This window comes from Triticum urartu, chromosome 6 (genome assembly GCF_003073215.2).
Source record: "Triticum urartu cultivar G1812 chromosome 6, Tu2.1, whole genome shotgun sequence".
Lineage (NCBI taxonomy): Eukaryota > Viridiplantae > Streptophyta > Magnoliopsida > Poales > Poaceae > Triticum > Triticum urartu.
In genome coordinates, this window is record NC_053027.1 from 216,130,934 (window position 1) to 216,145,932 (window position 14,999).

General features: G+C 49.1%; 1 pseudogene; it reads left to right on the forward strand.

The window, feature by feature from the left end:
* The first annotated feature begins 357 nt into the window (after positions 1–357).
* Positions 358–1,953, forward strand: LOC125516709 (annotated as a pseudogene).
* The last annotated feature ends 13,046 nt before the right edge of the window (positions 1,954–14,999 follow it).

The window sequence follows — 14,999 nt, forward strand, 5'->3', positions numbered from 1 at the left end:
TCCACAGAGAAAAATTCATTATAGGTCATCAAACTTGCCTCGGTGGCCACTTTAGTCCCTGTAGTTTAAAATACCCGAAATACCAACACTAAACTCGTCCTAGGTGTTCACATACGGTCCATTATACGGTTTGCTCTACGTATTAGCTGATTTGGCAGCGGTCAACTCGTGCCACGCGTGCGCTGACTGCTACGTCGTCTGGTTCAACTGAATACACTGGGAACCAAGGGGGCTTTTGCAAAATGAACAGAAACTGAATAGGCCGGTCGGACCACTCACTCCTCTCCCCTGTTCGTCGTCGCTGCCGAGGTGGTGACATCTAGCTCGTCGGCGGTGTGCGACTGTGGCGGCCGCACCATGAGATCGTCGTCGGGCTCTGAGCCGCCTCCGTCCGTTGTCTCCCTCGGCGACTTCGTCGGCCCGGCCTCCCGCCACATCGTCTCCCTCGGCGGCATGAGGTCCGTCCTCTCGCCCGCCAGATGCGATTTCGGAGGACGCGACGCGGTTCTGTGTCTGTTCGCCTGTTCGTTTTGTCTTGATCGGCATTGATCTAATTTGGTTTTGTGTTGGTGGGGGCATGCTTCTGGTTGAAGATGTGGTGAATGGCGCAGAGGATGGGGGACAAGTGCGGGGACATCCCGCGTGGGACGCAATTCCTGCTCGTGGAGTCCAAGGCCGGCGCCGGCGAGGAGGAGGTGTCGTACGTCGTGTTCCTCCCGCTCGTGGAGGGCGTGTTCCGGGCCAGCCTCCAGGGCGGCGGTGCGGGCGGCGATAAGTTCCAGCTCTGCGTTGAGAGTGGAGACGCTGGCACGCTCGCCAGTTCCTTCTACCGCGTCCTCTTCGTGGGCGCCGCGGAGTCTGACCCTTTCGCCGCCATCGCCGGCACCGTCGCGGCGGTCTGCCTCGGGAACCTTCCGCCCGCGCGCGAGAAGAAGCTCCCTGGGATCGTTGACTCCTTCAGGTGGTGGACATGGGCAGTCGGCCTTCTACCAGGACATCACCACTCAGGAGGCATCGAGGCCGGCCTCCAGAGCATCACCGCCGGCGGAACGCGCACCGCCCAAGTTCGCCATCACCGACGATGCCTGGAAGTCGGTCGGAACCAACAAACAAAGCTCCGGCGCGGACTTCCCTAGCGAGGCCGGCAAGCCGCCACCCCTTCCCCGGCTCACTGGCAACAAGGAGAACAGTAATTTCTAGAGCGGCGATGACCCGGCCACCGCCACTGGCATCGAGACGCTGGTGCGCGCGCCGAAGGACAAGTACGGGCTCAAGTATGTGTACATGTGGCACGCCATCACTGGCTACTGGGGCGGCATGCGGCCAGGCGTTACCAGGATGGAGGCCTACCGCTCTAGCATGCAGTACACCAAGATCTCGCCGGGCATGGCGGAGAACGAGCCCAACATGAAGGGTTGTTTGTTTTGTGACTAACTTTGTCAAAAGTTGCCACATCTAAGATTAGGCAAATTTGACTAACTTAGATGAGCATTTGGTTCAAGCACACCTTAGGCAAGCCACACTTGAGCCCCACATGTTATACACACAAAAAGTGTGACAAGATTCACTTAGGCTTGCCAACTTGTGGTTTTCATTTTGATGAACTAAACTTACGCAAGGTTGACAAAAATATGTGGTAAAATATGGCAATACTAGGCCTAGAACCAAACAACCCCAAAGACCGACGTGCTCACCCTGCACGGGCTCGGCCTCGTGTACCCGTAGGCCGTGCACCGCTTCTACGATGAGCTCCATACGTACACCGCCGTCGCCGGTGTCGACGGTGTCAAGGTGGACGTGCAGTGCATCCTCAAGATGCTCGGCACCGGCCACGGAGGCCGCGTGCAGCTCACAAAGGAGTACCACCGTGCGCTCAACGCCTCCGTCGCCAAGAACTTTCCCGACAACGGCATCATCGCTAGCATGAGCCACAACACCGACGCACTCTACTGATACGCCAGAACTCCATCCCTCCATTGAAAAATGAACACCTAGCTAACTGAATGTGTGTAGCAGGATTTAGAGTTCAACATATGTTTGACCAGAAACCTCTTCTCCGGCGGGATACTAGCTAGCCTCGCCCAGCTGCCATCGCTGGTGTTTCTATGGTTGTTCAATAACAAGCTCACCGGAGCGCTTCCCGGCGGAGCTTGGGATGCACTCCCCATCTCCGAGGCCTCATTCGGTTTGGATGATTTTTATAGGAAAAACATGGGAACAAGGATTTCAGAGGAAAATTTCCTATATATGCATTCGGTTTGTAGGAAATGCGTAAAGGAATTTCGTAGGAATACTATTCATTCCCTATGCTTTTGGAGGAAACTATACATCCACTCAAAGCTCATTTTGCGCGTAGGAACGAGGCAAGTCAATTCCTTAGGGTGGCAGTGCCATCCTATCAAATTCCTATACTACTCCAAATTCCTACGTTTAGATTTCCTCCAAACTGAATGAGCCCTGAGAGATACCAGGTCGACGGCAACGACGTCTCCGGGCCGATGCGGGGGTCTGCAAGAACGGCGAGCTGTGGATTATCTCCGCCTCCGGCAACCGCCTGAACGGCTTGATCCTGGCCAGCCTCGCCAACTACCGTGCCCATAAGCCTGCAGCTCCAAGACAACGAGCTTTCCGGCGAGGTGTGGGCTGCGCTCTGGATGGAGACAAAGCTGTTGACTGCTTTTGCAGAACAATGGAGGGCTCACGGGTACCCTGCTAGAGACGCTGTTTTGGACAAGTGGCTCCACGGCCACAGGTGGCCGGCACCATCTAGGACCATTGCGCCGGCCTCCAGCACGGGCGCGGGCAGCAGCGATCCTGACTCCTGAGGCCTCGTCCTAATTTGACCAGTATAGCCAGTTTGCAAGAATCCCCCTCCCAGTCTCTTCATATTCGAGCTGTCCAAGTGACATGTCCCAGTCAACGCTACTCTGTCCATTTGCGCCAAGTCAGCGATAACGTAGAGCAAACCGTAGAATGGATCGTATGTGAACCCCTAAGACAAGTTTAGGGATGGTATTTTGGGTATTTTAAACTACATGGACTAAAGTGATCATCGGTGCAAGTTTGATGATGTACAGTGATTTTTTCTCTTTCCACAATTTGCTAGAATTTGTGTCCGGAGCAATATATACCAACCATGCGGTTCATCTCTTAGCTATACTTGCTGCTTTCATGAGGATGATGAAGAAGAAAACTGAGATCTGAACTTCATACTTGACACGACCTATTACTTATAAACTTCACACATGTAGGGCATTTCTGCTACATTTCTCTATTGCCAAGTGTCATGGTGTAACACCCACGATGCGGCTATATCTCCCATGTGTCGGAGCACGACTTAGAGGCATAACCGCATTGTAGGCAATGTCGCAAGAGGGGTAATCTTTACACATCCCATGTACTGAATAAGAAAGAGGTACAGAGTTGGCTTACAATCGTCACTTCACACAATACATAAATATTGCATTACAATCATCCAGATACAATCAAGGTCCGACTACGGAACCAAAATAAAGACAACCCCAAATGCATAATATCCCCGATCGCCCCAACTGGGCTCCACTACTGATCGTCTGGAAAGGAAACGTAGTAACATCATGAGTCCTCATCGAACTCCCACTTGAGCTCAGTCGTATCTCCTGGAATGGTATCATCGGCACCTGCATCTGGTTTTGGAAGTAATCTGTGAGTCACGGGGAGTCAGCAATCTCACACCCTCATGATCAAGACTATTTAAGCTTATGGGTAGGGAAAAGGTATGAGGTGGAGCTGCAGCAAGCACTAGCATATATGGTGGCTAACATACGCAAAAGAGAGCGAGAAGAGAAGGCGAAGCACGTTTGAGAAACTATGATCAAGAAGTGATCCTAGAACTACTTACGTTCAAGCATAACTCGAGACCGTGTTCTCTTCCCGTACTCCGCCGAAAAGAGACCATCACGGCTACACACGCTGTAGATCCATTTTAATTAAGTTAAGTTTCAGGTTTTCTACAACCGGATATTAACAAATTCCCATCTGCCCATAACCGCGGGCACGGCTTTCGAAAGTTCAAAACCCTGCAGTGGTGTCCCAACTTAGCCCATCACAAGCTCTCACGGTCAACGAAGGATATTCCTTCTCCCAGGACGACCCGATCAGACTCGGAATCCCGGTTACAAGACATCTCGACAATGGTAAAACTAAACCAGCAAAGCCGCCCGAATGTGCCGACAAATCCCGATAGGAGCTGCACATATCTCGTTCTCAGGGCACACCGGGTGAGCCAGACGTCGGGTTGGCATAGACCCTGGTTGCCCAGGGGGCGCCGGACATCGCTCAGGTTGGACCAACACTTAGAGAAGCACTGGCCCAGGGGGGAAGTTGAAATAAAGATGACCCTTGAGTCCGCGAAACCCAAGGGAAAAAGGCTAGGTGGCAAATGGTAAAACCAAGGTTGGGCCTTGCTGGAGGAGTTTTATTCAAGGCGAACTGTCAAGGGGTTCCCATTATAACCCAACCGTGTAAGGAACGCAAAATCAAGGAACATAACACCGGTATGACGGAAACTAGGGCGGCAAGAGTGGAACAAAACACCAGGCATAAGGCCGAGCCTTCCATCCTTTACCAAGTATATAGGTGCATTAAAGTAGACAAGATATAATAATGATATCCCAACAATAGTCATGTTCCAACAAGGAACAAACTCCAAACTTCACCTGCAACTAGCAACGCTATAAGAGGGGCTGAGCAAAGCGTTAACATAGCCAAACAACGGTTTGCTAGGACAAGGTGGGTTAGAGGTTTGACATGGCAATATGGGAGGCATGATAAAGCATGTGGTAGGTATCGTGGCATAGGCATGGCAAAAGAGCGAGCAACTAGCAAGCAAAGATAGAAGTGATTTCGAGGGTATGGTCATCTTGCCTGCAAAGTTCTCCGAGTTGACGTAAGCTTGGTCCTTGTAAGCGTACTCAACGGGTTCCTCGATCACGTACTCGTATCCCGGCTCTACCCAAAGCAAGAACACAAGCAAAGGGAACCACAATCAACCACGGTGCAATGCGCGAGCAACATGATGCAAAACATGGCATGATATGCGGAATGTGATATGCAATGCATATGCGTGCTCCGGAAGGAAAAGATTGAACCAGGCCTCAACTTGGAAAACCAAGAGCGCCGCTGGAAAGATGAGTTGATTTCGGTCGAAATCGATATAAAGATCACCGGAATCGGATGCACAGTTTGCAAATGGCAAGCAAAACAATAATGGCACTAAGCTGCGATTAACAACACGATGTCATCTAAATGCATCAAGAAAAATAAGCTACTGCACTCTAACATAGTAACAAAACACATGGCAGTGATCCACTCAAGATTCTTGAAAAAAGATGTACACTGAGCTACGGCTAAATCACACAATAGCAGGTTCAAACAAGCATGGCAAAAGTGCAAAAGATATCAGGTTCACAGACTTGCTGAAAATAACATGTCAGGATTTAACATCAGGAAGCTAAGTTTAGAGCAAGAAAACAACATGCTACAGGAACATATCGTGGCAAATCAAGGCATGGCATGAAACTACTCAAAGCATATAACAAAAGTCCCTTACTAACCATAAGCCAAAAAGAATCAGAAGATATGATGGCAACCATGTAAACACAGCAAGTTTCGTTAACAGATTCAGACTTAGCAGAAAACTGGGCATGTCAAAAACAGAGTCACGTAGGCATGTTTGCGAGCTCGATGCACTCACCACAAGGCATTGCATGACAACCTAAGAATACACCCAGCAAGAAGACATGATCAATAAGCTAACCATGGCAAGAACACTCTCATAGCATGCATGGATCAACTACAACAACCTTGGTAAAATTGATTAATATGTAAACTATCTGCCAGGAACATTTTATAGCAAAAGTGGAGCAAGATTGAGTCATGCTAGGGTACTCCATAATTGCAAACAAATACATGGATGGATAAAGCATAACAATATATCAAAATCATCCTTACTAAACATGCTCAAAAGAGGCATGGATCACTCTGTAGCAACATGAATACATGGCATAAAAATAATATCAGGGAAATGACTTGGAAGAATTCTAAGTCCCTGAAATCAGCAACATCACGAGAGCTACTTTGCATCCTTGTGCTAGTCACCACAATGATCACAAAAATACAGGGCATACACCCCTGTAAAGATGGAATTTCATAGCCCAAAACACATGTAGGGCTCAAGTTCATAGGAGGCACACATTAAACATAGCAAAAATGACAAATGTCCATAATCTGTTAAGAAACAGAAACTAACATTACATAGCACTCTTGCAACAGCATTTAGGGCATCAAGATGAACTCAAGTGAACATGGTGCAATGGAATGAAATGAAGTGCACATCCAGACGAACAATTTGATATGTTACACGCCCAAAACGGAGCTACAGATGCAAAGATATGACATGATGAAGATAGCTAAAAATGTTAGGGACTTGGGGGGAAAACGAGGTCAACCCCTAGGGTTTCACTGTACCAGATCTTGTGCACGCGGATCGAGGTTCGATGGGGCCTTCGCCGGAGAAGGAGGTGCGGCGGCCGGAGATGGAGGCGATGGCCGGCGCTTGGAGCTGCGGTGGCCGGATCTTGGCGCTGCGGTGGCCGGAGCTTGGCCTCCGCGGCGGCGAGCGGCGACCGGCGAGCTGGAGGCGGCCGGCGATGGAGGGGCGGTGGCCGGCACCGCGGCGACGAGGCAGTTGGCGGCGGCGGCTCGACCGGGCGCGGGCGGCGGCGACTGGGCCCGCGGGGGCCAGCTACGGGCCTCGGCGGGCCGGGTGGCGGGGATGCGCGGCGATGGCCACGTGGCGGCTTGCGGTAGGTCGGGCGGCGGCGGGCGGACGTGTCCAGCCCGATCCGGACGCGTCCGGCGGCAGGAGGAGGAAGAGGCTAGGGTTAGGGGTGGATTTGATCCGAGATTTTTGGAGGGAGGCACCTATTTATACATAGAAGGAGTTAGGAGGCTTCAAATGGAGTGTGGTTTTCGGCCACGCGATCGTGATCGAACGACCGAGATGATGAAGGGGGTTTATATGGGTTTTGGGCCACTTTGGAGAGGTGTTGGGCTGCAACACACACGAGGCCTTTACGGTTCCTCGGTTAACCGTTGGAGTATCAAACGAAGTTCAAATGGTACGAAACTTGACAGGCGGTCTACCGGTAGTAAACCAAGGCCGCTTGGCAAGTCTCGGTCCAATCCGAGAATGTTTAACGCCCGCACACGAAAAGAGGCAAAAGGGAACACCGGAGGACGTAGTAGTGCCGGAATGCAAAACGGACAACAGGGAAAATGCTCGGATGCATGAGACGAACACGTATGCAAATGCAATGCACATGATGACATGATATGAGATGCATGACAAGAACAAAAGTAAAAGGAAGACAACATCCAACCACGAGGGAATATCATAACTTAGTGCGGGAAATGACAAGAGTTGGAATACAAATATGGCAAGTTACATACGGGGCGTTACACATGGTATCATTAATAAACTTTTTTAACTGAAACAAGTTTCATCCACCTATTATTTATAAAGCTGGTCAAATGCCTTTGGTTTGAAATCAGAATTTGGGTGTCGTCACCCACTACACTACTAGCGTTAACAAGGTAGTCTGTACCCCGTTGAATAGATGCAAGTGGAACAAGAAGTATGATGAGAAATAGGTGGTCGGGAACTTGGCAAGCTTCTATTTTGTGCAAAATGGGAATATTGCCATTGGATGTCATGATATGTGCTACTCTACAGCCCTCCTATTGCTATGTCTGAATAGCTAGAAAAAGGCACACCGGCACACAGTACAACAAGCCGTTATATCCAAACTCTTATCTGTTCCACATCCAAAAAGCTATGAACCGGGCATCTAGACTTGCTCAACATCCAAACAACTATTGTTGGGGATTAAGGAAAAGGGTCTGTCTATGCCTTAAACATTGCATCTAAGTGACTCAATCAAACATGAAGAAAAACTTGCTGAAAAAAATGAAGAAGGAAAAGAAAAAAGAACAAGAAAAATACCTGCATGAATTCTACAAGGAAAGGATTCTAAAAGAAAGTACACAAATACTTCAAAGCCAAAAAATATTTCAGAATCAAAACTATTAAAAAAACATGTCGCAACTCCTGCCCAAGATGCCGCCGGCATAGATAAAAATCAAAAGAAAAAACAAGCAAACAATGCGTTCATCGATGTTTGTCAAAGCTATATGCCACCGGGCGCAGTGAAGTGGGCCTACCGGTCCAGTCCATTAGAAATCAAGTTGTCACCGGATACGTAGAGAATACGTCTGGACGTGTCGACATATTTTTATTTATTTATTAACTTTGTGCTTGGGGTGCCACTGACTCTGTAATTTCTGAGTGTCTTGTTTGGTTTCCATGTGTGTAGACCTTGTATTACTCAGTTTTACTGATATATGTGATTACCGCTAAAAATAAGATATTTTTTTCATTAGTGAAATTCTGGAAAAAAGAAGTGTTTCTTTTAGAAAAGGCCATCAAGGATAGCTTTTAAATTAAGAAACTCTTACATCGTTTGCAAATACAGGTAAGCAACTAGGGGGTTCATCACCCCAAACACAAGAAAGATTATTATGAAAACTAAAGCTAGCTAGATCATGGGCCACACCCTTGGCATCTCTCGGACAATGTTTGAAATCAAAGGTTTCAATTTGAACTGATGTATGTCACACCTAACTTCCTGATTAGTGTGACTTAGAGCTGTCAAGTGGGACCAGCCAGCTGGCGTGACAACTGGCGTGCATGGTGTGGTTAAAAGGGCCGCCTGTCGCCGTGAGTGAGGCATGCGTATTGGAACTCTCTTTTGTACCTGAACTTTCATCTGAAATCACGCCTACCTTCTTCCTCTCCAAGTCAGCTACCTGCTCCTCTTGCCCTCCTCTCTCTTGATCCCGATCCCCTCCTCCTGGGTTCGTTACAGTTGGTATTCAAAGCCAAATCACCAGAAATTTTTTCGCCTCTGTTGTTGGTTGCAGATCGGTAACATCCACCGGGACGGTGCGAGCTGCTCCAGCAAAGCCGTGCAAAATCCGTCGCGGGGTTCGATCTCTTCCAGAGCAGGGAGACGGTGTCCCAAAAGTCTTCGACGGCAACGCTGCAGGTACGGGCCGCCATGGACGAGGGCAACAACAACATCACCAAGATGCTCGAGCCGCTCCTCTCCAAGGTGGACGAGCAGAAGGCCGCACACTACAAGCAGATCAAGATGCAGGCCGCCTTCAACGCTCAGATCGCGCAAGAGGTGCGCGGGCTCGCCAAGCAGATCGATCTGACCCAAGCGGACGTCGACGCGGCGCGCAAGTCGGTCGAGGGCTCGGCGTCTCCTGCGGGCTTGGTCGCCACTCTGCTGCACCAGCCTGCACCGCAGTAACAGCCACAACCACCGCCACCGCCTCCCCCACCGTCGCCACGCCTCGTCCCGGATCCGGCCCGCCCATCTTCCTCCCACGCGCGCCTGGGTAATCATCGTCCACTGCTCATCCCAGTTCCACTGCACAGCGGCTTCCTCGCGACGACGACCGTTACTTCACCGACCATGGGCTACAACCACAGCGAGTACCACAAGCCGCCAAAGCACGACTTCCCCAAGTTCGACGACACTGCTCCATATCTATGGCTAGATCACTGCCTTGCCTACTTTGTGATGGAAATATGCCCTAGAGGCAATAACAAAATGGTTATTATTATATTTCCTAAATCATGATAAAGGTTTATTATTCATGCCAGAATTGTATTGACCGGAAACTTAAATACATGTGTGGATACATAAACAAATACCGTGTCCCTAGTGAGCCTTTTACTAGACTAGCTCATTGATCAAAGATGGTTAAGGTTTTCTAACCATAGACATGTGTTGTCATTTGATAACGGGATCACATCATTAGGAGAATGATGTGATGGACAAGACACATCCGTTAGCTTAGCATATTGATCATTTAGTTTATTGCTATTGCTTTCTTAATGTCAAATACATATTTCTTCGACTATGAGATTATGCAACTCCCAGATACCGGAGGAAAACCTTGTGTGCTATCAAACGTCACAATATAACTGAGTGATCATAAAGATGCTCTACAGGTATCTCCGAAGGTGTTTGTTGAGTTGGCATAGATCGAGATTAGGATTTTTCACTTCGAGTATCGAAGGGGTATCTCTGGGCCCTCTCGGTAATACACATCATAAGAAGCCTTGCAAGCAAAGTGACTAATTAGTTAGTTGCAAGATGATGTATTATGGAACGAGTAAAGATACTTGCCGGTAAAGAGATTGAACTAGGCATGAAGATACTGATGATCGAATCTCGGGCGAGTAACATACCGATGGATAAAGGGAATTACATATGTTGTGTATGGGCCTAATGGGCAAAAGGGGGACAGACCAGCCCACAAGGGGGCTGGTGCGCCCCTTCCCTAGATGGTCGGCCCTATGGGGAAGGAAAGAGGAGGGGTGGCCCCTTCTGCCTTCCCTCCTCATGAGAGAAAGGAAAGGGGGGTGCCACCTCCCCCGCCTTCCTCCCGCACTCAAATAAGGAAGGGGGGATGCGGCTTGTGGAGGACCCCAAGTAGGATTCAGCCTACTTGGGGGCGCCTCCTGGCTGCTCCCCTCTCCCCCACCTATATATATGTGGGAGGGGCGTTAAACACAACCACGACAATTGCTTAGCCGTGTGCGGCGCCCCTCTCCACAGTTTTGACCCTCGGTCATATTTTCGTAGTGCTTAGGTGAAGCCCTACGAAGATAGCATCACCATCACCGTCACCACGCCGTCGTGCTACCGGAACTCATCCACTACTTCACCATCTTGCTGGATCAAGAAGGCGAGGATGTCACCGAGCTGAACGTGTGCTAAATGCAGATGTGTCGTACGTTCGGTACTCGATCGGTTGGATCGCAAAGAAGTTCGACTACATCAACCGTGTTATCAAACACTTCGGCTTACGGTCTACGAGGGTACGTAGACACACTCTCCCCTCTCGTTGCTATGCATCTCCATGGATAGAACTTGCATGTGCGTAGAATTGTTTTCGTTTTCCATGCAATGTTTCCCAACAGTGGCATCCGAGCCAGGTCTATGCGTAGATGATATGCACGAGTAGAACACAAAGAGTTGTGGGCGGTGATAGCCATACTGCTTACCACCAACATTTTATTTTGATTCGGTGGTATTGTGGGATGAAGCAGCCCGGACCAACCTTACATGTCCACGCACATGAGACCGGTTCCACCGATTGACATGCAACTTGTTTTGCATAAAGGTGGCTGGTGGGTGTCTGTTTCTCCTACTTTAGTTGAATCGAATTTGACTGTGGCCGGTCCTTGAAGAAGGTTAAAACAACAAACTTGACAAATCATCGTTGTGGTTTTTGTGTAGTTAAGAACGGTTCTTGCTAGAAGCCCGTAGCAGCCACGTAAAACTTTCAACAACAAATTAGAGGACGTCTAACTTGTTTTTGCAGGGCATGTTGTGATGTGATATGGTCAAGATATGATGTGATATATATTGATGTATGAGATGATCATGTTTTGTAACATCGACAACCGACAGGAGCCTTACAGTTGTCTCTTTATTGTATGAAATGCAAGCACCACGTAATTGCATTACTTTATCTCTATGCGTTGGCAATAGTTGGCGAGTCGACCCCGACGCAACGATGGAGATCAAGGTGTTGAGCCGGTGATGATGGAGATTGAAAGGATCGATATAGTTGACTAGAGGGGGGTGAATAGGCAACTAATAATTTTTAGCTTTTCTTTGCCAAATTAAACTTTGCATCAAAGTAGGTTGTCTAGATGTGCAACTAGATGAGCAACCTATATGATGCAACAACAACAAGCACACAAGAAAGCAATGGAAATAACACAAATAAGCTTGCTCAAGTGAAGGTACGAGATAACCAAGAGTGGAGCCGATGAAGACGAGGATGTGTTACCGAAGTTCCTTCCTTATGAGGGGAAGTACGTCTCCGTTGGAGCGGTGTGGAGGCACAATGCTCCCCAAGAAGCCACTAGGGCCACCATATTCTCCTCATGCCCTCACACAATGCGAGATGCCGTGATTCCACTATTGGTGCCCTTGGAGGCGGCGACCGGACCTTTACAAACAAGGTTGGGGCAATCTCCACAACTTAATCGGAGGCTCCCAACAACACCACGAAGCTTCACCACAATGGAATATGGCTCTGCGATGACCTCAACCGTCTAGAGTGCTCAAACACCCAAGAGTAACAAGATCCTCTAGGGATTAGTGGGGGAATCAAATTTCTCTTGGTGGAAGTGTAGATCGGGGCCTTCTCAACCAATCCCAAGCAAATCAACAAGTTTGATTGGCTAGGGAGAGAGATCGGGCGAAAATGGAGCTTTGGGGGGAAGAGGTAAGTCAACATTAAAGAAGAAGACCCCCTTTTATAGAGGGGGGAACAATCCAACCCTTACCCCCTAAAACAGCCCCGCAGAGGGCAGTACTACCGCAGGGGGCAGCGGTACTACCACTGGGACCAGCGGTACTGCCGTGCAGTCTGGGAGGGCTGGCGTATGAGTAGGAGTCAGACCCAGTGCGGTACTGCCGCGGCGGTAGGGAGGTACTATCGATCTCGAGTGGTACTACCACTTCTACTGCCGCTGCTTAGTGTCGCACAATCCGACATGAGAGGCGACCCCCTCGAGTCAACGCGGTAGGAGCCTGGTACCGCAGCGGTACTGCGGCTGAGGACCCACATGCGGTACTACCGTTGGGCACCGCGGTACTACTGCTAGGACCAAAACAAGCTCATAAAGCAGGGAATGAGACCTCCATCGTCGCGGGAAGGCTCGGAGGGTGCGAAAAGGAAGTTTACGTGTTGATTCCACCCTAGCCTTACCAAAGTGGACCCCCTCTTGATTGTACGGTGACTCCTACGAGACAAGTCCACCAAACCAGAAATGAAAGAGCTACACCATCTTGATTAAAACTCTGAGGGGAAAGAATCGTCTCGTGCCAAAGGATGAATATCTGAAATGCTCAAAGCACACGATTAGTCTGCAAAAGCATTGTCATCAATCACCAAAACACCTTAGGGATAAATAAGCCCTTACGATCTCCCCCTTTTTGGTGGATTGATGATAATACGGGATTTGCACAAAGGGTAAAATATATGACATAAGCAAACCCCACATCTCTAAAATATAGACGGGCTCCCCCTAGATGTGTGCTATAGAGAAAAGTGCTTTGGACTGCACGGCGCACATACTAGGATCAACACTCCCCCTATATTTTAGAGACAATGCATATCTTGCAGCACTAAGGCTAACACTAAGCAAAATAGTAGATAAGAGCATAGCATAACTAGCACAAGATAACATAAGCTCAATAAGATGTGATAGAGTGCATATGTCTTACACCATATGATAGAAGTCTCATGAGCACAACCAAACCAACGCAAGCAAGGTTCAACATGAGAAAAGAGATTGCGAGAAAGACAGGCAAGGCAAACACGCCACACAAACACACGCTCGCAACTCAAAAATGACACAAATCCCTAAACTCTCTCCCCCTTTGGCATGGATACACCAAAAAGGCAAAGAGTGTTGCTACGGCTTCAGGTGATAGCCAACTGAGGATCTCGAACATCATATCCCAGCGGGATCATCAGCACCGCCGTCACCGGTCGGAAACTGCTCGGTGTCTGAGTCGGTCCATGGACAGTGCTGCTGAATCCACTCCTCCTCATCAGTGATCTTGCCCTCAGAACCGCTGGCAACGGTCGCACCCAACTGACGCATGAGCTCCTTGTGACGACTCCTGGCCTGCTTCTCAGCCACATGAGTCATGTACTGACCGTGAGACTCCATGCAGAAGAGTTTCTTCATCTTGCGCTTGAGCTTCTTTGCCCAAGAGGGCTCTGCTCTAGATGGCTCATAGTCATCGTCATCATCAGCATCAGCCTCGGTCTCCATGTCAGCAGCTCCAGGCGGAATGCTAGAACTTGGAGCTATAGTGCCCCAGTTCTCCTTCTTCCTCAGACGCTTGATCTCATGAGAAACTAGATCCCCAGTCTCCAACACCAACCTAGGATACACATGCTCCTAGGTCTTCTCAATGAGAAACATGATAAACGGTCCATAGATAGGGCACTTGCGCTCAGAGATCGCAGAAACCAACTCAGACCACATGACATGAGAGATATCCAAAGAGTCTCAAGTGTTTTCTTCCTTCTCATGTTGACAGAAAAGAAGCATGTCCACAAGATAAGAGTGTATCATATCCAAGTTGCCAATGCGAGGGAAGAGGGTCTCCCTGAAGATGCGATGGAGAATATCCAGAAAAGCTGGCAGCTTGTAGGTCTCCTTCTGAGTCATTGGGTTAATCTTCAAGGTACAATATGGCTAGAGAGATTGCTTGTGAGTGGAAGTTGCATTGCGGTGAGGGCGAAAGCCAACTGGGTTCTCAAGACCATGATCCTCAACTTGAAGAAGCTCCATGAAGGCCTTCCACTTGACAGTAAGCAGCCTGCCATTTGTCATCCAAGTTAGAGTCATGTCCTCATCTGTTCCAAGATGGATGGTGGCATAAAGCTAAGCCACCAAATCTGCATCAAAATCCTTGTTGAACTACATGATCCTGAGGATGTTCAACTAAGAGCACATCTAAAGAGCCTCCCCAGAGTAGTCAGGGTCCTTCTCCATCAAGGCAACGTCGATGGATCGAACATCAACAAAAAGGTTCTTCTTGGCTTTGATCACATCAAAGTAGATGGCATACTGAAAGCGGTTCCAGAACGGGCGGTTGACCAAGGCAGGCTCTTGATCGACCTCATAGGGGTTGCACCGACGCTTCTCCCAGAATTCCTTGGCAGACATCTCTGTCACAGACTTCGCCCTTGGCTTGGGCTTGGACGCACTCATCTTCTTCATTTGAGGCGGAACACTTGGCGGAGCACTTGATGAGGCCGCCGTTGTCTTAGAGGTGCGGTAGAGC